Source organism: Protopterus annectens, chromosome 13.part0 (assembly GCF_019279795.1).
Source record: "Protopterus annectens isolate FY-2018-M chromosome 13.part0, PAN1.0, whole genome shotgun sequence".
Taxonomy (NCBI): Eukaryota; Metazoa; Chordata; order Ceratodontiformes; family Protopteridae; genus Protopterus; species Protopterus annectens.
The window spans coordinates 552,365,135-552,390,818 of NC_056747.1; positions in this window are offsets into that span (position 1 = coordinate 552,365,135).

Genomic DNA, 25,684 nt, shown 5'->3' on the forward strand with positions numbered 1-25,684 from the left:
ATGCAAAAATCATAGAGAGAGCCATAATGTAGTTCGTCAAAAGTGACAAAATGTAAGCAGGGAACAGGATAGATTAGTTATGGAGAAATCTAGATTTTTCAGTCTTGTTGCATCATTTGAAATTCTGACAGCAGAACCTGGATAAGGACTGACAATGCATACTGCCCATCTTAATAGAAAGCATAGTTATCAACTTTTTAGCACAAAACAAATCTGGACAAAGCCAAAAATAATGGAGGACAAACCCCAAAAATAGGGACAAATTGTAAATATTACTCTTATAAACTTACAAAGTTGCTAGAATAAAAGGTCTTGTGTTACCATACATTTTCTGAAGGATATGAAGTCTGAAATTCAAATGTCTGTCATTATTTAATGAATTCAGTCCTCACTGATTTGCCACAAAAATGTAGAAAATCACAAATTTTATGAGAAACAGGCTATAAAGATGAGGCAAAAATCTATACATTCTGTGAAAATCTGGGCAGTTGGGATGTATAATAGAAAGTCCTGTCACTCAGTAATAGACATTTGACATTGTCCCACATAAAGGAAAACAAATGACAAACTAATAGCATTAAATATCAAGTCATGACAAAATGTAATAATTAAAACACTTTTTAACCAACCTGAGATTACCTATTGATCTCAAAAGAGGAGAGCGGTGGTGTCCCTCAGTTTTCTGTAGTGGGGCTACTTCTTTTTCAACTATTTTTTTCCAGATATTAAAATGTGAAAAGGAATATCAATAATCAAATATTCTAATGGGTGCAAAATGAGTATAAAAATAAATTCAATTAAAGTTCCCCAAATCATGGCTCACAAATACCTGATACCTCATACAGCATGAATATCCTTAACATTTATGTCAGTAAATGTACTATCGTGAGACTTTTCAAAAAGGAAATAAATCATGATTACAAAGTTTCTAAAGGTTATGTGGGAGGAGGTATGTTAGTTTGGGCATTGTTACTTTCTGCCTCTGTCTATCAGAGACATGGGGCCAGACCCAGGGTGAATTTCTGATTTCTCATCCATTGGTTAAGTTTATGCTTAAATAGGTTTAGGGATGGACTTTATTTTACATAGATGGGGAGCCTCTTCCAGAGCATGAGGTTCACTGGATGACCAATTTCACAGATGACTGTAAGCTGAGAGCCATTATTAACTCCCCAAGTGATGTAGATATCTTACAGAAAGGCCTCACTGAGACCAATGACTGGTGTCAAAACCTTGGCCTTAAGCTTAATGCAAGAAAATGCATTGTCATCCCCTTTGGGAAAAACTCAGTTCCCACTAATTAACACATCAATGAGACCCCACAGAACACTGAAGGCATTATAAGAGATCTGGGGACACACTTTGACAGCAACCTCTCCTTCGACCACCACATTGCCACTGTGGTCAGAAAGTCCTTCTATGTGGCACATGTCATCACCAAGGGTTTTGCATCCAGGAAGAAAGAGGGCATCATCTCTCGCTACTCTTCCCTCATTAGGCCAGTCATCAAGTATAATTTTGGCATGTATCTCACTAGACACATGCAACAGCTGGAAAGGCCACAAAAGTACCTCACAAAGAGGATCCTAGGCTTTAAACGTATGTCCTACATGGAGAGGCTCAAAAAACTCCAGCTATTCTCTTTCTCATATCATCTACTAAGAAGTGATCGCTACTTGACTTACAAAGCCATGTCTGACCTAGCTCTGTTAGAAATACTGCATCTAAAGTAATCCCAATCCCTCCACACCACACACTACAAAGACTTCAACCTCATTACCACATTCAACAGAACATGCTGGAGGGACAGGTTCATAACCCACAGACTGGTGTACTGTATACTAGGCTAATGGCCCTAGAGCCTTTACAAGCCTAGTCCATAGAAGTGCCCTGGCATTGTGCCACCTGATGTTAGTTCCCTGTGCCTCTATCAAGTAGAGCCACTGGAGAGTTCCCCAGGGTGACCTTTCTATTTCCCATCCACTCTATTTTCTTTCTCTTGTATGTTAGTTAGAGGTGATCTCTGCTTGGTATATAAGGTAATGCCTAATCCCATCCTATTTAAAGGACTGTGCCTGAAATGTACCACTTGGAGAGTAGATTGAGGAACCAAATATCAAAATAAATATTAATAACAGAAAAAATGTGACATATAGAGTACCTTCCAGGACTAAGGGAAAAGCATCCCTTCAGCTTATTCAGAGTTATCAATTGGAAGAGCAATAATTCATTATATCAGACTATAATCCGGAAAATTTAATAGGAAATAAACAACTAAAAATATATACGAAATCCATCAAACATAAGAAATCACTAAAAGTAGTGTTTATGCATGGGAAAACCCCTATGTACCCCCATACACCCCAAGTATATTAGGTATGCCAGCTACAAGATTGTACTGCTATATAGGAAAAGGGCAAATCCCCTTTCATTTCTGTTTCCTGATCTCAGGGGAAACTATAGCTCACATTGGTACTTATTAGTGTATGCAGCTAGAATATAAACATTAACGTAGACAGATGTACAGCAACACTCTTCACTTCATCATTGTAGTTCATTTATCAGTTTAATTGCATCTAATAAAATAAACTGAGTGCAGTTGATAAACACAATTATACCCATTCCCTTTTATCAAAGGCAGTCATTAACAAGCAATAATATAATTATATATATATATATATATATATATATATATATATATATATATACATGTGTGTGTGCATGTGTGTGTATATGTGTGTATATATAGGTCCATAGGTGTATACTGGGCTAATGGCCCTGGAGCCTTTACAAGCCTAGTCCATAGAAGTGCCCTGGCATCATGCCATCCAATGTTAGCTCACTGTGCCTCTATAAAGTAGAACCACTAGAGTGATCCCTAGGGTAAACTTTCTATTTCTCATCTACTCATCAAGATTTCTCTTGAAGAGGGCTAGTGAGGTGCTCTGCTTGACATGTATGGGAAGTCTATTCCAGAGCATGGGCAGTCTCTGGGTTATGAACCTGTCCCTCCAGCATGTTCTGTTGATTGTGATAATGAGGTTGAGGTCTCTGGAGCATGTGGTGTGGAGGGATTGGGATTTCTTTAGATGTAGCATTTCTAACAGAGCTGGGTCAGACATGGCTTTGTAAGTCAAGCAGAGATTGCCTCTAGGTAGATGATATGAGACAAAGAATAGCTGGAGTTTTTTGAGTCTGTCCATGTAGGACAAGTGTTTAAGGCCTAGGATTCTCTTCATGAGGTACTTTTGTGGCATCTCCACACACACACACACATATATATATATATATATATATATATGTGTGTGTGTGTGTGTGTGTGTGTGTGTGTATGTGTGTGTGCATACATATATATGTGTGTGTGTGTGTACATATATATATATATATATATATATATATATATATCAAAAAGTTCAGCACTGAAAAACTAATATCGTCACTGTTAAAAATTCTTCCACAAGGCAGCAAATTTAATATATTCAACAGAAGTTTCAAAAACAGCAAACCATAGGTTTCCCCACCAAAGCTTTTCATTGCGGTTTGAAAATATGAGATTGATTTTTTTAAAAAAACCCTTACCCCAAACCACATGGTACAATATCCAACAATCACTAAACTTAAAATCGCTTAAATAAATCTTACTATCGTAAACCCAATATAGTGATATATTAAGATGTTTCATTCATATGAGGAAAGATAAAGCACCCAGACAAGTAACCCATTTATTTTATTTTTGTTAAGTATTTGTTGTTATTGAACAGACTTTTCAACATACATAAAAACAGTGCCTTGCATGTCTGCAGATGTCTAAAAAAATATATGTCTTTCTTATCTACATTTAACGTCAGTAACGGTCAATGCTATCTTCTTCCAAACACCTGATGTTTGTCCTATATAAAAGGTTCCACAGGTTTAAACTATTAAATGAATAATCCATTCTTTATTACAGTTAATATAATGTCTAATCTGAAATGTTTTGGGTGCCTTAACAGAAGTGAAACATTCAGTCCTAGGGCAATAAATTCATTTTCTACATGGTTCACAGCCCATCTTTCTAGAATGCATTCTGAAACCATCATTATTAAAAAAAAAATAAAAAAATATAAACAAGACATGCCTTACCTAGGTGATGACAGCATATGTAAAACTCCAAATAACAGGCAAGAAAGTTTTTTTTTTTTTTACAAATGTCATCTTTATGTAAACCCATTACAGACAGTAAACTCATCACACTCACATTTTGTCATGTTTGCCCCTTCTTTAGAAATATTGTGACCCTAGAGGAGATTTATACTGGGGGGAAGGTGAAAGGACAAAGCACCTCACAATTTAGAGTTGGTTGAATGCAAAAAAAAAATGAAATTAGAAAGTTTCATTTATGATCAGATCTGCGAGGGAAATAATCAGAATCTGAATGAGTCTGCCACCATTAATTAAACCCATATCCAAAATTATGTGGTAAGCATTAAGGAGATGAATAGGAGACAAAAATAAATACATTAAAAAGTCATCTCATATATATTCTTTTCAAATGCTACCTTATGATCTCTTGACAAGTACTAAATTGATATTTCATGATGCACTTGTTTGACAGTGAATGAAAGTGAGGTACTTACTATACTAAGGCTGAAGGCATTAGGCAAATTGTTTAGTAAAACTTACCAATCACACAAGGCACCACAGCCCTATGTGTGCATGTGAGAGTGTGTGCATCTATGTGTGTGTGTGTGTGTGTGTGTGTGTGTGTGTGTGTGTGTGTGTGTGTGTGTGTGTGTGTGTGTGCAAGAATAAGGTAGGTCCAAAATCAAAAATATAAATATTCCACAGCAAGTGCATAAAGGACCAAGCTAGAAAGTTCCTAACAATGTACCATCTATGTAAAAAAATAGCAAACCTTCTTGAAATGTCACGTCTGCTATTAGTACAGTCTGACTTTATTGGCCTGAATGCCTTAATAAAGTAACATCATTTTGCACTCAAACACTGTTGAATTTGAACACATTTATGGTCTTGGGGCATAATTTACATACTTCTTATAATAGGTTTATACAGGCATATATGTGTGTCTGTGTACAATCATGTAAAAGGGGATGTAATTTTTATTGGTGTGGTTTTGTTAAATAAGGTAAGTGGGTCTTTGAGGCATATGAGTTTGTGTGTGTTTGTGTATGTGTATTAAGGCTGGTGCAAAATATAGGTAAGGGTATATCTTTTAGTGTATATTAAGTGCATGTGGATTAGGCTTCGGGTAAAGATTAGGTAAGGGGATAGTTTCAGAGAAAGTGTGTGTGTGTGTGTGTGTGTGTGTGTGTGTGTGTGTGTGTGTGTGTGTGTGTAAAGGTTATGGAAAGAGTTAGGTAAGGAGATAGTGTTAGTGTGCATATATAGTATGTGTGTGTGTGTTTGCTTCTATGTATGCATGTACGAGTGTACGTGCATTAGGGGTTAGAGTTAGGCTTGTGTAAGGGGGTAGGTCTAGTGCATTGGTGCATGTCTGTGTGTTTAAGTCTGTCTAATGTAGTAATAGCATTATAGAAAGGGCTTTCTTAAGGTAAGGTGGAGGGTTGGGATAGAGGAAGGGTTAGGGATAGTATGCAAAGCCTTCTACCCACCTTAGTAATGCATGCTAACCCTGACCTTAGATTTCAATGTATTTGTTTTGGTAAATTTGTGATCAGCAGAACTGTTCTCAGTGAATGCTCATCCATTCTCTTGCCCTATAACCATATACTCACACACATACATACACACACACACACACACACACACACACACACACACACAGGGAAAGAAGACCTTCTCAGTCCTATGACTGAAGGATATCTCATTCATAAAATGGTAACACAGTCCTAATGTCTTTCATTTGTGTGGACCCTTAGGTGAACATACCCTAGATGATGGTAGCCTGAATGGCAAGTCTTGACTCTATGTGTGCACCACCAAACAGCATGTGGTTATGGTGCAGGTTTCCCATTGTATATCTGAGAACAGTAACTGCAATCCTTAGAGTTGCAGGAATTGAAATTAAGTGAATAATATGATCATATCAGAAAGTTGTCATGTGCCATTATATCCTGTCAAAAAATATTATACTCTACCTTTGTTAACAGACTGTGACCTTGAGTGTCATCACTTTTGCTACAAATAACACAGATGGATAGTACCCTAACAGTGTTGCAGGTTTTCTTTGCTTTCTGTGCTGTTGTACTACTGTTAAATACATTTAATATGCTTCTACTGAAGTCCCCATGGCAGGAATAAAACTGAGTAATTCATTATAAAAAGGTATATAGGTGGGGGAGGGGAGTTGCTGCTGCAAATTAAAAAAAAAAGTAGGCTTTCCTGTTATTATACACCTGCTGTATATACCCATTATTATTATTATTATGGTGCTTTTTCGTAATTGTTGTTGTTAGCACAGTGCATATAATCAAAATGGTTACTTAGTTAAATATCTTGGATTTAATTTGTAAGCTGTCACATTTTAGCCAAACTCTGCTCTACATAAATAATCTTTACAGGCTCTAAAGCTGTTACCACAAGAAACCCCATCACTCCAGTGAGATAATTAAAGCACCATAAATAAAGCTGATAGTGAAGTGTAATAGCCCATCCCGGTCATTATACTTAATGAGAGCTGGTATACATTTAATCGGCAGCAGTCCCCTTAGTTTACTAAATAAATAGTATTACAGTAAATGTCTGATTTGGAACCATTTACAGTGCTTAAGTCACTGTAGTGCTTCAGGTGGTAAATGAGTCAGTAAATATTCACTTGTAATGAGAACCCTATTAACTTATTTAATTAATGGTGATAAAACAAGTGTGTGTGTCATTTTTCATGCTGTTGATCTCCACTGCTGCCTTGCAGTGTGTGTGAGTGACTTTGTCTTATGGCCTCATGATTCCTACATTATTTTTCAGACCACATCCATTTTAGTTTGTTTCTTTATTATTCAAGATCTAATATTACAAAATGAAACACAAATGCTCTGCACTTGCCTCACATTTCTATACCTCATCAGTTCATCTCAGGCTTTTGTTTACATTGCCAGACTCATTACACTAATTTCCTTATTCAATATCTGCATCATTACAGTGAAGAAAGGTAATGGATGCTTTACTACACAGCTACAGGCATTCTTATTTTATTCCCTTCTTTCCTTCCCCCTTGAGGTTTAATTTTGTAAAAAGTTCAGGTCAGGAACATGCAGTTATAAATATGTTTTCCCACTACACATCTGCATTCACTAACTGTTCCAGTCGTATCATTAAATATGCCCTGCCGGATACAGGAAACACAGCAGAGCTGACTGCTCAATCTCCAATGTCACTGAGAGACAGAGAGTATTCTATGAACCACCTATGCCTCCTGCCCCCTACTACCCCAACCCCCATCAACATCAAGCACTAATGATTGCAGATTAGCATCTATACAAGCAGAATAGCTATTGCTACATTTATTCTTTGAGAATATTGTTGGTCCAGCAATGAAAAAGGCAGATCTCTGCTTGAAAATAAAAATGCTTCCATGCTTTGGGTACATTACAACATATGCACCTACTGAGAAGGAATCCTGAGAATTTCCCTTAAGTATAAGCATTTTATGATTATATCTAGTTGAATACATTTATCAAACCAAGCAGAATGTTTTCTTTGTGTGTGTGTGCGTGCGTGTGCGAGTGTGTGTGTGTGCGTGCGTGCGTGCGTGTGTGCGCGTGCGTGAGTGCGTGAGTGCGTGCGTGCGTGCGTGTGTGTGTGTGTGTGTGTGCGTGAGTGCGCGCGCGCGTGTGTGTGTGTGTGTGTGTGTGTGTGTGTGTGTGTGTGCACATGCATGCGTGTATGTATTTTTTTGCTTCCATCAGCACTTGATTTTCTCCAGGCATATGTGCTGTATCAACTGTGACCGCATGATACACTGCAAGCTGTTAGGGCAGAACTCAAGAGGTTTAGCAATTAACCTGGTGATGCCAAAGGACAGTAAATAATATTGTTAGGGATCTGTTTCTGTCCTGTCATACAGTAAAAGGAATTACAGTGTTAACTATAACTCTATATGCTAAACCACAAACATCTAATAATCAGTTCTGTTAAGTATTCTACTATTCAGTTAAATTCCAAAGATGTTTGAATGATGCAAGATAGTCATTTAATAAATTCACTGCACTCCAGTTTATTCCAGAAACAATTTTAGATCCAGTACCTATTTAAAAAAATCTGTAGTGGTAATAATCTTAATGTATGCCAAAAAGTTATATTAGTTACAGAGGTCCTAATGCATTACTCCTTAATCAGAAATGTATTACATGAACTCGTAAATTACATAAACACTTTTAAAGGGTATTTATTTATTTATTTATTGACATTTGTTGACCGGCTTTGTCCAGCTGGGTTTGTGGCCCATTTTCAGTGGTGACCCGAGGAAAAAAGCTCCAATGCTACATTTGTAAAGCATAGTACAATTATACACAAAAAGTACAGAACAGCAATTAGATGTAGAGACATTGTATATAAATATTGGTATAGTATGCATAGAGTTAATTGTTAAACAAACAAAAGTTGAGTAGCATTATTTTCCATTAATAGTTCAATATTCATCTGGTGGGTATATGAAGTTATATACATGCATTATAGGTCATTTTGTGAGCACAGTAAGAAAGGATACTAATTATAAAGGGCTAATACTAGTTGGGGTCATGACAATGTCAGGTTCTAGACTTGAGAAGGTGATGTTTTAGTTCATTTTTAAAGTGAGAAGTGTGGGAAATGGACCGTAGATTGAGAGGAAGTTTGTTCCAGGCAAGGGCAACAGAGTGCTTATAAAGTAGTTTGCCTATGGACTTTTTAGGTTGGTAGATTTCCAGTAAATGTTGGTTAGAAGTTTGGCGGGACCTAGAAGGGGTGTAGATATAGACTAGGGAAGAGACAGTTGGAGGGTTTAAAGAGTATAGAGTGTTGTTGTGTCTTTTGGCTTTTCCCGGTTAGGGGTTGCCACAGCAGAACTCCGGTCCGCTAATGATTGGCAGTTGATTTTTACATGCTGAGTTGCCAGCCCTAACGCACATCCTTCAACGAAGGTACGCCCATTCACGCATGTCTCCACGCAGAAGACACTCTAGCTGAGAGTCGAACCGGTCAGCGTCATGTGAAATTGATAAAGTTGTAGAAGGTGAGACAGCTCAAGCCATTGAAGAGTGTTTAGTGCAATACAGTGATGAGTATTGTAAGGGGAGTTAGTAATGAATCTGGCTATTTTGTGGTAGGTTTGTTTGAGTTTGTTTAGAGTGGCGGCCTGTATATTAGTAAGGACTGGGGCAGCATAGAAGAGGGAGGGGAGGAGGAGTGCTTGACCTAGGGTAAGTCTAAATTCAGGTTTTTGAAATTTTCTATTCCGATATAACATGTCTAATTTCTGGTGTGTTTTTTTTATACAGTGTAGGATATGTAGGTTAAACTTTAGTTCATCATCAATAATCTACTGTCATCCTCTACTATCATCCAGCATAGGTGTTCCACAAGGCTCAATACTAGGCCCATTACCATTCACTATGTTCACCAACAGACTACACATCTCCACACTGCATGCATCACTTATGCAGAACGCAGATGACTCCACTTTAATCTGCTCAGCCCCATCCCTAACCACTCTTCAAAACCTTACCCAGGAATCCTTTAACTCCATTGAAAAATGTATTACTGATATCCAACTGATTCTTAACCCCAACAAGACCAAATTACTCCTATTCACCCCAAACAAATATAGACCCACAACCCATTCTTTCACAATCACTTCCAAAAATGGCACCACAATTTCCCCCTCCCTCCATACAAAACTCCTTGGCATTGAAATAGATAAAGATCTTCACTTCGATGTCCATATCTCTCAAACCATTAAGAAAATACATAAAAAAATTAGGAACCCTGTATAAACACAAACACTTCCTAACAGACCACGAATCACCCTAGCCCAAACCCACCTTCTGTCTACCCTAATGTATGCATCTCCAATCCTAACCCACATTAGGAAAACAGACATGAACAAACTAGAGTCATGTTACAATAAAATTGCTAAATTCGTCAATAACTCTGTTTTCGTAGCCATCATTGTCTTGTTCTAAAAGAACCACAGTGGTTAGAACTTCCTCATTTAATTAGTTACCACCAACTAGTCCTCATCTATAACATCCTAAAGAATCCTCACAAGTCTCCAGCCCTGAACCAACTACTTCACCAATACTCAGCAAACCATCCACTCCGCTCATCGAACAAAACCCTTTTGCGTATAACTCAAGCCAACAACACTGCAGGTAAAGCTCTTTTCTTTCATACCATAGCAAAAATGTGGAATAACCTCCCCCAGAATATTTCCTCAGCACCTTCTATCTCACTCTTCAAAAAATCACTCAAATCACACCTCTTGCATTCCTGGCTCTGTCCTTGCATCACATAAATGCTTTCCTGCTCTCCTCAAACACTTCCTACCTTCCTCTATATTCTGCTTACTGTCTCTATATTACAGTACTAACTACCTCTATATTCTGCTTACTGTCTCTATATTACAGTACTAACTACCTCTATATTCTGCTTACTGTCTCTATATTACAGTACTAACTACCTCTATATTCTGCTTACTGTCTCTATATTACAGTACTAACTACCTCTATATTCTGCTTACTGTCTCTATATTACAGTACTAACTACCTCTATATTCTGCTTACTGTCTCTATATTACAGTACTAACTACCTCTATATTCTGCTTACTGTCTCTATATTACAGCACTAACAACTCCTCAAAACTGCCATACAGGGCCTTCCTCTGGTCACACTTAAACTTGCTTAGCACAAAATATTGTCTTTTATACTGTCATATATGATGTCTCTGATGATTGTATTGTTACAATGGAGTCCTTTTTGTTTAGTTGGAACAAACCACTTTAATCATGTTCTTCTTGCTTGAAATATCTTGTATTGTAAAAATTCCCACTGTACATATAGTTTAGTAGTGGAGCTTTTCTCCCCGGGACTCCGCTGTAAATGGACCTCGCTCCAGTCAGACTTTCCTGGTCAGCAAATGCAAAATAAATAAATAAATAAATAAAAATAATGACCCCTAGGAGTTTTGTGTGGGGATCAGGATGGATACTTGTATTGTTTGAGGATGTGATGGCAAAATAAATTTTGTGATGAGAGAGAGAGCGGGGGAGAAAAAGTAGGAGTTTGGTCTTTTTGGGATTAAGGATTAGTAAGATGCTGGAGAGCCATTGTTCAGTGGAAAGTAGGGATTGCTGGGATAGGGAGTGAAGTTCAGTGATATTGTTAGAGATGGATGTAAGTGTAAGTAGGGATTGCTGGGATAGGAGTGAAGTTCAGTGATATTGTTAGAGATGGATGTAAGTGTAAGTAGGGATTGCTGGGATAGGGAGTGAAGTTCAGTGATATTGTTAGAGATGGATGTAAGTGTAAGTAGGGATTGCTGGGATAGGGAGTGAAGTTCAGTGATATTGTTACAGATGGATGTAAGTGTAAGTAGGGATTGCTGGCATAGGGAGTGAAGTTCAGTGATATTGTTACAGATGGATGTAAGTGTGAAGTCGTCTGCATATTGAATGAGTGAGGATTCTTTGCAAGAGGTATAAAGATCGGTAGTAAAAATATTAAATAGCAGGGGTCCCAGGATGGAGCCTTGTGGAACACCCGTGGAGATGGGAAGGAAAGGAGAGGAGGAAGAGAGCCATTTAACTGATTGTTCTCTTCCAAATAGGTAGCTACTGAACCAAGTGAGACAAGAGGAAGATAGGTGTAACTTGGTGAGTTTGGATAGTAGCAAAGGATGAGAGGCAGTATCAAAAGCTTTAGAAAGGTCTAGAAAGAGATGGGAAACTAGTTTATTGTTGTCAAGGGTATCAGCTATGGTATGTGTAAAGAAGAGAAGGGCTGAGGTGCTACTATGGTGAGGGCAAAATCCATGTTGGGTAGGAGTAAGTAGCTGGTGCTTAAGGAGGTGATTGAAAAGCTGAGAGTGAATACATTTTTCTAAGATCTTGGAGAGGGGGGACAGAATGGCAATCGGTCAGTAGTTAGAGGGGTTCTGTGGAGATGCCACCTTTGTGAAGAGGTATTGCAAAGAATGATTTCCAAAGAATAGGGACAGTTGACTCCAGGATAGATCTATTAATAAGTATGGATATAGGATAGGCAGTAGAGTCAGCTGCAAGTTTTAGGAAAGTAGGAGGCAGATTGTTAGTGGAGGGAGAGCAAGGTTTTAGCTTTAGAAGTAGAGATTTGATGTAGTTAGTAGGTACAGGCTGAAAGGAGAATAATGTAGCATCAGCGGGACTTGGAGGGGAGGATGTAGAAGTAGGGTTCGGCATGGTGTTTACTAGGTTTTGAATGGATGAGATAAAGTGTTTATTTAGAAGGGTGGCTGTTTCTTGAGATGAGGAGTTAGGGTAGGGTGAGGGGCTAGAGGGGTTACCAGGATAGAGGATGTTGTTGAGAGTAGACCAAAATTTGCGATAATTATTTTTGTTGTTGAACTGAGCAGAGTTGTAGTATTGCTTTTTGTCGTTAATAGTATGTTTTTTAGTAAGGTTCCTTAATTGTGTGTATTTAAGGAGAAGAGGTGGTTCTTTAGTTTTAGTCCAGGCTTTCCAAGCGCTGTCCCTTTGTTTCATAAATGCTTTAGTTTCATTGGATAGCCAGGGAGCATGATTTGATTTAACTCTGATCTTCCTAGTGGGAGCTAAAGAGTTAAGAATACTCAGGAAGGTGCTATTAGAGGTACTGATGGCATCATTTAGGGGAAGATGCTTAATAATGGACCAGTCTACATTGTGAAGAATATCATTAAATTGGGTAGAATTTAAAGTAGATACTTTTCTACAGTCTCTGATTAGGTGGAGTTTAGGAATGTGTGAGTTATGTCTTGAGATGGAGGGAGGTAGATGGTCACTAAAGGTGTTGGGTAGGGTGGAGGGATTGTTGTATTGGTGGGGTGTATTAGTGAGGATCCAGTCTACAGTGGAGCAAGAGGAGGAGTTTTTTTGAAAGCAGGTGGGGGAAGTCATGAGATGATGGAAGCCATGGAGGTCTATACTGATTTGGGGTGAGTCAGCTAAGAGGTTAGTCCAGTTGATGTTGACATCATCAAGGATAAGTGCTTCATAAGATATATTAAGGGAGAACTAGGATATGAAGTTTTCATGAAGGGGCAGATTTTTGCCAGGAGGAAATGTAGATGGGAGGCAATAGCAACCTTTTTATAAGTATTTAGGTGGTAGTTGAGTATTAAGAGTTCAGCAGGTTGGAAATCTGGAATTGGTGAAGGGAAGGGAGAGAGATTAAGGTTGTTAGAGTAAAGGATGGCCACACCTCCCCCTTTTTTTGTTAGTCTATCTGATCGGAAGATATTATAGTCAGGTGGGAGTATTTCACTATTTGTGATATGTGGTTTGAGCCAAGTTTCAGACAGAGAGAGAATCCGAGGGGTGTTGAGAGATATCCAAGAGTGTAATTCAGTGACTTTATTTGTTATACTTTGAATGTTCCATGAGTGAATAGTTAACTGTTTGGTAGGAGAAGACTGTTTAGATAGGGGATGGTTGTTATGAGAGGAAAAGGAATGGGGCAGAGAAGTAGTAGTGGTAGAGGTAGGTTTTGAGAGGGGGGTGAGTTGCTGAGGGGCCAGGATTGGGATGGATATCTCCATAACAAAGTATATTTTTAGTGAGGTGAGAGAGTTTAGTAGATAAGAGATAGTGTTTGTATAGTTTTGACCTATGTTTGAGGGAAGGTTTGACCAGCTCTAGTATAGATAGTTTGAATAGGCTAGTGGTTGAGGAAGTCATTAGACTAGGGGAGACAGAGGTATAAGAAGTATCTATGAAGCTGTAATAAGAGTGAGAAGATGGAGAACAAAGGTAAGGGTTATAGAGAGTAGAATGATAAGAGTTGGAGGAGTAAAGAATAAGGACAAGTGAGAAAGATGATAGTGAGCAGTACATGATTTAAATAGAAGAGGAAAAAGAAGAGGAGAGTATGAGTAGGGATAGAGTTGTAGAGGAAGTGATGTTTAGAAGATTGGCAGATTACTAGGATGGGGGGTAGATATTATTGGTTGGTGGTACAGGAAGGGGAGGGCTTTAGCATATCAACAACAAACTATCATATTCATGAGTGAAGTGACCTAAAGATGCCCTATAGCTCTGATGTCATCACTCACTCTATGTTAATTTACATGCATACAGAATACATGTGGTGGTAAGTTCATGGACATGTCTGCTGCTTTACCACCGTAGATGGTATCAGTAATACATAGGCTTTGTAAACCAATCTAACTATTCATAATGCTGCAAGCCACCACAATGCATTAAAAATGCAGTTATTTATTTATGCTTCTTTATTTATATGGACACTGCTCCTTCTTTTCCACAGGATTATCAATTTACTGGTGATGCCGTTTAAAGGGAATTAAATTTAAAGGATTATAAACTTGTTTTTGTCTGCCTTCCATGCAACTGCTGATAGTATTTCTCACAAATTACTTTGCTATAAAAATGTTGGTGCATTAATATAATGAAAATACTACAGTGTCATGTTGCTACCAACCCATAATTGCACTCTTTAAGTACAGATTGTCTTACATCCCACATAGTGTATCCTAGGGTTATAGGAGGTGTTAGAAAAATCTACATGCTGCCTAGAAAAATATATTTACAATGTGTGCTGCTTAGAAAATATATTTACATACATGCTGCCTAGAAAAATATATTTACAATGTGTGCTGCTTAGGAAGATGTGTATTTAATCATTCAAACATATATAAGTTGTGTGATCAAATATATAGAGAAATGTGTGCTTTAGTTAGGAATAAATGTACTTAATGCATTTAATCCTGTCTTACTAGAATAATAGTAGAAATAAACCTGCATATTATTGCTTGAAGCACAAGCTGCAGTGTAATCAGAAATTTGACCTTGGCAGCTTGCAGATGCAGTCTGGCTCATGTCTTTCAAGTAAAGATTATTTTGCAAAGTTAGAAAATAATAAATCTGTTCGCATGTGTGTCCTCTTTCCTGCCTCCACCAGGAAGGTAGCCTTGTGCGCACTATCTCTGATAGTGCAGCTGGGACAAGAAAGACAAAGGGAGGCTTTAAGGAAGACATACATCTATTGTATTTGAACTAATCAGAGAACCTTGAATTGGCTACATCCTCAGGAGGTCATCGTGACTGACCAGCTGCTTGCAAGGCTGCAACATTCTCATGGGAAAAGGACTTTTTGAAAAACACAAATTCAGCACTTTTTATGAATTACTATGATGTAAAGACCCTGTCACTAACCACACCAGTAAGGTGGGCAAAACTGATAATGAAATGTATATAACCAATGTGTTTTGGTCAATAAAGCAGTCAAAATTCTATACAAACTTTGTGTATGGTTTTTTGCCTCCTAATGTACATTAGAGCTTTAAGATACTCAAGCTTTCCTGCATTATTGTTTGTTATTAATTGACATTGTGTTTGAATAACTCAATGATTTTTACAGTCTGACTCTAACGAATTTATTTAACATCTTGGTCCTTCGGACCGGAATTCCCTTGGTAAGCTACAGGTCAGAATATATAGGTGGTATTGAAGTCTGTGCAGAAGAAGGAAAGACCTCCGACTGAATTGTCGTGCCCAAAGAGGCTGTCCACTTGTCTGATCTGTGGCCGAAAAGCGGAAAACTGGGTCCTAAAAAGCCTATCAAACATAAGCAGGAGGCTCGGGTAAGCAGAATTCCTCTCTTTGTTTTTGTTTTAGATCGGGGACCAGGTTACACTGTGCTATTGCTAAGGTTTGTGATAGCAGGGAGAGAGGTAGTCGAAGTATTGTATCTTGAGTCATAGATCAGGAAATAAAGCAAAACAAAGTAAACAGTCATTCTAGACACTACTGTGAATACGGGGAATAGAGATACCACGTGGTACAAGAGAAAGGGTTACGTAACAGTTCTGTTGTTTTTTCTCTCTCTCTCTCTCTCTCTCTTCTTTTTTTTTCTTTCAGAGACATGGGAAATGAATGCACTAAAGGGTCACGTGACCCGCCCTTAACAGAAGATGCAAAATATATGCAATTACAGAGAGCAGATAATGTGAGATATTTTGCAACATGGGTTAACAAGTATGACTTTGATGGTAAATTGGATAAAATGTCATTAGTAAAACTTTTGAGACAGTTAAAATCTGACGCAGAAGGTCAGGCAAAAAAGCAACGACAGTTGGGTGTTCCTCAAGCACATAGGTGGATTGAGGAAGCGAACCGAAGGGAACAGAAAAATAAAAATGCAAAGGCATTATTTTTAGACAAAGAGGATAATAATGTAATAGTAGCATCGGTCCCTCCCCTACCACGTCCACCGATGCCTTACTCAGAATATGAAGCGGGAGGGCGGGCTGACCCCCCCCCACGTTACCCAGAGACAACAGGGATATTAAGACAACCATTTGTAAGAGAACCTATCGGGACTGATCCCGAACACGCCAAACACTTGTAGATGTTCAACCAAGCGGGAATTTATTAGATGAGGGTGAGGAAATCTGTCCATTAATAGAAGTACCAAACCCGCAGGCAGGACAGGAGGGCCAGGCCTCAACTCTCTTAGTGTATAGACCATGGACACCGGAAGACATCCGGAAAGCTACAGAAGGAATTCCCCATCCAAAAATTAACTTTGAGAAATTTCTACAGGATTTACAGGGTATGAGATTGAGTTATCACTTAAATGGGGAAGAGGTAGAAAGAGTAGTTAGACAAATCTTAGGTCCAGACTGGCACATGATTTGTGGCACCTGGAATGCCCGTGACGCACAACACAGGCCACTCCTACATAGTGACGCAGAACTAGATACTAGATTGAAGGGTCTTACAGACCGCATTACTGAAAAATGGAAACCTAGGGCAGACTGGACTTGCATTAACCAGTGTGTACAACGAGATAATGAAACTGTGGATGCATACTATGGTAGATTATTAGAATGTTTTAATAACCATAGTGGCATGCCTGTTCCTGAAAATCAAAAGAATGATAGTTCATATGAACAACAATTGAAGAATGCATTTTTGAAAGGTTGTATTGCCCCTGTCAATAGCTTCATCACGAAGCACATGATAGATCACCGAACAAGTAGGCTTCAAGCCTTGTTAGAGTATGCTAGACATGCCGAAAAACATTTTAACAGTAAAAAGAAAAAGAAAACGCAGGTCTTCACAGCTGAAGACGGTGCGGAAGTTTTTGTAGTACAAGCAGCCAAAAAGGGTAAGCAAAATATTCAGGGTAACAAACGCTCTGACAAAAACTCAGAAATTTATGAGAGCAGAAAGAAAAAAGGAGAATGCTTCAATTGCGGTAAGAAGGGACATTTGGCAAGGGATTGCAGGAACAAAGCACCTGCGGAAAAAAAGGATAAGGAAGATGAGGATTGACTATATGACAGTTATGCTGCTCAGCAGCTATCAGAAGAGACTAATGAGCAGGGGGATGATGTAAATACCTTAGAAGAAGCAGATGACATGCAACTGGATGTAGAAGTTGGGGAAAGTGAAGTTTTAGATCTGGCACTACTGAGCTTAGAGCTCTATTTAGCAGACACGAAACCGGAAGTTACACTTCTGGTAGAAGGGAGAGAAATCAAATTTTTGTGTGATTCAGGAGCATCACGAACTTTGATACATCCTTCAAAGTTACCGGAACATTCTGAGTCACCTGATTACATATTAGTGAAAGCAGCAAACGGACAGTTGTACAGGGAACCACTTTCCCATGATATAGCAATAACTGATCCAGTCTCGGGCATGACCCAAAGAAGTAAAATAGTACTTTCTGCCAAATGCCCCATGAACCTATTAGGAAGAGATCTTATGCAACTTTTTGGCATAGCAGTAGTCCCTACCATGAACGGTATGGAGGCACAGAGACAAACTGACACCTTTGTAGTACGGTCGGAGGGGGAGGCTTATTATTGGTACAGCCAGGATCTGGTTACAACCGGACCAGGGGCAGTGACCGAGGAACTGATGAATGTAGCCACCAGCAAGGTGCCTCCCCTCGATACTGACCAGCAACATTTATTACATTGTACCCTATATTTTTGTAGCACACCAGGACCTGATAAAGAATACGAACAAAAGTTGTTCAGGAATCCTGCAAATAGACTGATATTACGGACCCTATACTGGGACACTGAGGGCAACAGTGTGGTAAGTTGTTCGTTACCTCAGGAGTTTTGCGATTTGTACAAATCCAATAAACTACCACACGTTAGCCTAACCAAAAACAAGAATGTTAGGTGGGTAGACTTGGGTGACAAAGTGACAGGATGGGAGAGACTAACTGACTCAGAGTTATCGGACTTAGGAGTACAGAAACAGAAACTGAATTGGTTAGCATAGCACGCCCAGCTGTACACTTACAACAGAGTGAAAACAGCTGAATGGCGTTCTTGATAGAGGAAGAAGAAAAAGCTTTGAGTAAAATACCAAATGTTCTTTGGTCAACAGGAAAATCAGATGTAGGACTTATTCAACAGCAGGGCCAGTAGTTATTACACCAAAATCAGCCTTTAGACCAAGAAAAAGACAATATCCTTTGAGCAAGGATGCAGAACAGGGAATCAAACCTATTATTATGGCATTACTCAAGGAAGGGATACTGGTGGAATCTTTAGATTCACCATGTAATACTCCTCTATTTCCTGTAAAAAAAGCAAACGGGGAATGGCGGATGGTGCAAGATTTACAAGCTGTAAATGATGCGGTAATACCAAGAGCACCTACGGTGCCAGACCCACATACCTTATTAAATGATCTGAAGCCACAACAGAAATATTTCACCGTGGTAGATATTAGCAATGCATTTTTCTCAATACCTATCCACCCTGACAGCCAGCATTGGTTTGCATTTACATTTCAGGGCAAAAGGTATACATACACCCGACTACCACAGGGATATAGTGAAAGTCCAACGATATTCGCACAAGAGATGGCTAGCAACCTGGCAGGGTTTTCTCCACCAGGGGGCAGCCAAGTACTACTTTATGTAGATGACATCTTGCTTGCAGCCCCTACCCAGCAACAGTGTAGGGAAGACACAATAGCATTATTGAAATTCTTAGCTGAGCAAGGGCATAAAGTGAATAAACATAAATTGCAACTTTGGAAAGAACAGGTTAAATACCTGGGATATGTGATATCCAAAGAAGGCAGAACATTAGATGAAGAACGAAAAACAGCTATTTTACAAGCACCCAGACCAACTACCAAGAAGGAAATGATGTCCTTCTTGGGAACGACTAATCTTTGTCGCCGTTGGATACCGAATTATGCTTTAGAAACGGCTCCATTGGCTGATTTAATATTTAAAACACCAATGGCAGCACGAGAAACACTACACTGGACTCCGGAAGCAGAGGCAGCCTTTTGCAGACTAAAAAAACTGATAGTTTCATCATTAGTTTTAGGGCTTCCAAATTACCATAAGAGATTTTTCCAAACTGTAGATTGTAGGCGGGGATATATGACGTCAGTACTGACGCAACAACATGGCGGCAAGCAACGCCCCATAGCTTACTATTCATCACAGTTAGATCCGGTGGCACGATCATTACCGGCCTGCGTACAAGCAGTAGTCGCAGCAGCTATGGCAGTGCAAGCTTCAGCCTCAGTGGTGTTGTTTCATCCTCTCACGTTGAGAGTACCTCATGCAGTTGCGATAATTTTACTGCAGGAAAAATAGCATTTTATCCCCTGCCAGACATCTTTCTTGCATGACCATACTATTGAGTCAACCCCATATGACAATTGAACGTTGTACAACATTAAATCCGTCGACATTACTTCCAATTCCTGTGGATGGCACACCACACAGCTGCCTACAGGAAATGGAACAAATAACCACACCCAGACAAGATCTTACTGATGTACCTTTAGCTGACGAGAGGTGACATTTTTTGTGGATGGGTCCTGTAGACGAGGTCCTACAGGGAAGAACCTAGTGGGCTATGCAGTAGTGACTGATGACGAAATCATAGAAGCACAACCCCTGCAACATAACCTGTCAGCTCAAGCAGCAGAATTGATAGCTTTGACACGTGCTTGCACTCTAGCGAAAGGCAAATGTGTTAACATATATACTGACAGTCAGTACGCTTTCTCTACAGTGCATGTCTTTGCACAACAATGGAAAAACAGGGAATGATAACATCTACTGGCAAGCCGATTAATCATGCGCAATTAATTCTGAACCTGTTAGATTCTATTCAGTTACCCACTAGAATAGCTATCTGTAAATGTGCAGCCCATACAAAACAACAAGACAGAATTTCAAAAGGGAATGCTCGGGCTGATGCAGCTGCGAAGCAAGCTGCCTCAAACCCAGAAACTGTGCTTTTGAATGAAGAACTACAACCTTCTGAGACTCTAGATTTAGAAATGTTAAAAACAATGCAGACATTAACTACAAAAGCAGAAAAGCAAAAGTGGATAAAACGAGGAGCAATCCTTAAAGAGGGACTGTACATCTCCAAAGAGGAAAAGCCCATATTGCCATCTAATTTATTTAGATATGCAGCTTTGTTGAGTCATGGGCAGAGCCATGTCTCAACAGGGGGGATGGTACAGTTAGTTAACAAAACATTCCAAACATATGGATTTACGAATTATACACAAAAATTTTGTGCAACATGTCATATTTGTAGCAAACATCATGCACAGGGAGCATTTAAACCAAAGCGAGGGAGTTTTCCAACACCACCCTATCCGTTCCATACTATTTGTATGGATTTCATAGAACTGAACAAATGTGAAGGGAAAAAATACTGTTTAGTAATCATAGATATGTTTTCAAAATGGGTAGAAGCTTTTCCAACTAGAAATCCGGATGCAGCAACAGTGGCAAAGGCCCTAGTGAAAGAAATCATTCCTAGATTTGGCATACCGGAAAGAATTTATAGTGACAATGGGACACATTTTGTTAATCAGACAATACAGCAGCTTGGGAGATTCTTTGGGATTTCTTTGAAAAACCATTGTGCTTATCACCCTCAGTCAGCAGGACTGGTGGAGAGGTACAATGGAATCTTGAAAAACAGGTTGAGAAAATTAATGAGTGAGACTCAAAAGACTTGGATTTGCTGTCTGCCTTTGGCACTGCTGAGCATGAGAACTGTTCCAAATGTAAAGGGCTTGACCCCTTTTGAAATAGTGTTTGGAAGGGCATATTGTGTGCCACAATGGAAGGCCCTCATGCCTGCAGAGCTGGAGGCCGATGGCTCATTAGCTAGTTATATGAAAAAGTTATTAACAAATAAGACTGTTTTCCAGATAAACAAGAAACGAAACCAGAAGCCGTGCTGACCCCGGGGTCCTGGATTTGGCTGAAAATCATAAAGAGAAAGAACTGGGCGAGTCCAAGGTGGGAAGGTCCGTACCAGGTACTGTTGGCAACACCCACTGCAGTGAAAATCGCTGAGAGAGCATCTTGGGTTCATTTAACCCATTGCAAACCTGTTAAGAAATTTAGTCTGGACATACCACAGGAACAGGATGGCCAGAGGCAGAATGAATAAAAATGTGAAACAACCCAAGAGACACTGGTTCACTGGCCTACTGATCATACACTTAATAACTATGTTTGTAGTAACCTTTTTGTTGTTATGGTTTTTCCTGCATATAACTACAGAAGTGAAATTAATAAAACGTGATGAAGGACTGGCTATAGACTGGCACCCAAACTTTAACACATACCTGGCTATGAAACGAGTTTATGTAGAGACTATGAGCGTCTCAAATTGCTGGGTCTGTACTGCAATACCCACAGCATATGGAGGACTTTTGATGTCTGCTGTCCCCTTGGGAATAAATGCAACTTGGGAAAACCTGTTATTTGACACAGGCACTGTGAGATCACAAGACAAAGTGGCATTACATTTGCCTGTTACTCAGAAAGGAATTGTTTGTTTTGTTAAAAGTCATACACTCCAGGTTGGTAGGAGTAACTGACACATAACTGTGTCTTACAAATGTTGAATAAAACCTATTGACTCAGGTACGAGTTGCAGCACAATTATGATTCATATTTAAGCTTGATGAAAACAACATTGAGAAATGTGCAAAAATCTCCTGAAATATATAGACAATTCTCTGTTATAGATAAGAAAATGTTTCATTCAGGGTTAACCCGCATCAGTACAAAAGTAGAAAACTGTTATTTTGTTTGTGGGATAATACGCTATAAATGGTTACCTGGGAATTGGTCCGGCAGTTGGTTTTTGCGTTATCTGGTTCCAGCCATAAGACATACTGCAGAATTGCCCTGGGTAAAATACGTAATGTAAGAGATGTAGCTCACCGAGCTGAAAATACAGTCAGAAAACCTACTAATCCAGTGGGTAAGATTGAAGCAAGCTGGAAGGATCATTCGTCTGTGAAGGACAAAGAAAAATTGACCCATATGGACTTGAGTGACAGTGTTATATCCTGGGCTGGAATATTCCCAACCTATGGAGCAGTCAAATCGATTTGGGAATTGAGGAAATTGTCAAAACTTCTCGAAGTAATGAGCAATGCGACTTTTTCCGCTCTTGAACTTGTGACTGATGAGATGAATGCAATGAGAACAGTTGTATTACAGAACCGAATGGCTCTCGACTTCACCCTAGCGGCGAGAGGTGGTACGTGCGCTTATCAAAGAAGAATGCTGTGCGTACATTCCAGACAACCAGCATGAAATTAATGATCACCTGGAGGTAATACAGCAGGTGTCAGCAATGGCAGAACCAGGCCCAAACCCACTGACGAACTTTTTCCAGAATCTGTTTGGTGGGTGGGGTCGGTCCTTATGAACATTCTGATTGCAATTTGTGTGGTACTGCTCATAATTGGAGCATGTGTCTGCTGGGATACCCTGTGTGAAAAAATTAGTTAAAGACTTAGTTGATGTATCAGTGACTGAAACTATGTACCAAGATATAGAATTGAATTTGTTGATACCAAGTGAAAGTCTATCTGAAATATAAAACAAATGACTTACTTAGCTGAAAGTCCTTGAAGGGAAAAGGCTAAGAAATGAACTAATACTGTTTATGTTTCACATAGTATTAAATGCATTAAAAGGAGGGAGAATGTTAGAAAAATCTACATGCTGCCTAGAAAAATATATTTACAATGTGTGCTGCTTAGAAAATATATTTACATACATGCTGCCTAGAAAAATATATTTACAATGTGTGCTGCTTAGGAAGATGTGTATTTAATCATTCAAACATATATAAGTTGTGTGATCAAATATATAGAGAAATGTGTGCTTTAGTTAGGAATAAATGTACTTAATGCATTTAATCCTGTCTTACTAGAATAATAGTAGAAATAAACCTGCATATTATTGCTTGAAGCACAAGCTGCAGTGTAATCAGAAATTTGACCTTGGCAGCTTGCAGATGCAGTCTGGCTCATGTCTTTCAAGTAAAGATTATTTTGCAAAGTTAGAAAATAATAAATCTGTTGCATGTGTGTCCTCTTTCCTGCCTCCACCAGGAAGCTAGCCTTGTGCACAGTATCTCTGATGGGGGACAGCTGGGGACAAGAAAGACAAAGGGAGGCTTTAAGGAAGACATACATCTATTGTATTTGAACTAATCAGAGAACCTTGAATTGGCTACATCCTCAGGAGGTCATCGTGACTGACCAGCTGCTTGCAAGGCTGCAACATTCTCATGGGAAAAGGACTTTTTGAAAAACACAAATTCAGCACTTTTTATGAATTACTATGATGTAAAGACCCTGTCACTAACCACACCAGTAAGGTGGGCAAAACTGATAATGAAATGTATATAACCAATGTGTTTTGGTCAATAAAGCAGTCAAAATTCTATACAAACTTTGTGTATGGTTTTTTGCCTCCTAATGTACATTAGAGCTTTAAGATACTCAAGCTTTCCTGCATTATTGTTTGTTATTAATTGACATTGTGTTTGAATAACTCAATGATTTTTACAGTCTGACTCTAACGAATTTATTTAACAGGAGGTTACAAGGCTGTTGACCCATAGGTCATTTCAAGCCTAGCCATTTCATCCCAATGTAATACCATATATTCTCTAGTCAATACCCAGGACTGTATTTATTAATGACTGCCCATGTCCGGGAGATTTGTGGGTGCTATCCCTGGTAAGAAGTTATGGTGCCCCATCCACTTGTCCAGGTTCCTTTTGAACAGTGTCATATAGGTGGTCTGCTTCACATGAATTGGAAGCCTATTCCAAAGATACGGCAGTCACTGGGAGTCAAATCTGTCCCTCCAGCACATCCTATTCAAGGCACAGGCCATATTTAGGTCCCTGGAATGGGTAGCTCTAGTCCTGTTTGATTTACGGATGTTCAGCAAATTCATTAGGTTTGGTTAAAAGATTGCTCTGTCAGCCAGGCATCAGTCTCCCCTAAGAAGTATGTACAATACTGACTATAGTGACAGGGACTTTAGTTGGTCTGTGAGGGCTCATACTGGAGTACATTATCTTCTTAGTTAGAAACCTCTGAGGTGTCTCTAATCGCTGCAGTTGCTTTGTATGGTACATGCCGAAAGGGGCATTATACTCAATTATGGGCCTGATTAGTGATGAGTATAGAGAGGTTATAACCTCCTTTGCTCTAGAGATGATGCCTTTGCTAATCAAGTATGCTATGTAGAAAGCCTTACTTACTACAGTAGACAAATGGTGGTCAAAGTTAAGGGTCGCAGTCTACTTGTGATTCCAGATCTCTTACCACTTTGTAGGTACATAGGGTATTGTTGTTAATTTAATAGTGTGAAGGGACATGGCTTTTACCGAAGGGAATGATGATGCATTTCTTTGCATTCAGTTTGAGACCATGAACAAGACCCTCCTGAAGTATACTGACATCACATGAGGATTCAGTAATTGCACATAGTTTGCAGTTGTCCGCAAACTTAGTCAGCCACAGACTCTTAGTTTTGGCCTGAACTTCTGAGAAGTATATACCAAACAGTAGGGAGGCCAGCACTGACCCTTGTGGCACTCCACTGGTGACAGGTCAGTTGGTTGATTTGCAGTCACCCACTTTGATAGTGTGTGACCTGTTTGTGAGCCAATTGACAACCCATCATACAGCAAAGGGGTTTACATTCAGTTTGCTAAGTTTAGCAAGCTGTAAGTAAACAAACTGTCTCATATTTCAGTGATATATTCTGCTTCAAACAACATTTTCAGTGCAGTGAAGGTAAAATATTAAAAATATTGATAGTTTTATATTTCAGTCTGTGCTTTTATAGAAATTGTATAAAATGAAGTCCATCAAATAAATGGTAAAATAAAAGCTGAGATGTGTATTTTCCAGTAAATCCTTACTATACAGAATACAAGCTGCTAAGCAGAGTTGCAATCCACAGAAATTGAATCATGTGTGTGACAGTAAAGAACCTTGATAACAGATGTTACTTACACGGTTCATTATTTTAAACATAAATCAATAAAAACACTTTCTAAATTTACATTTGAATGTTGCTTTACTTTGCAGAAATATTTTATACACATTTCATAATTGTAACCAATTTTTGTTCCTGCCATTACATGCTTGCTGTACCATCAAAGTTCTTACAGCATTGTCTTCTTGCCCTGTTTTTTTTTTTC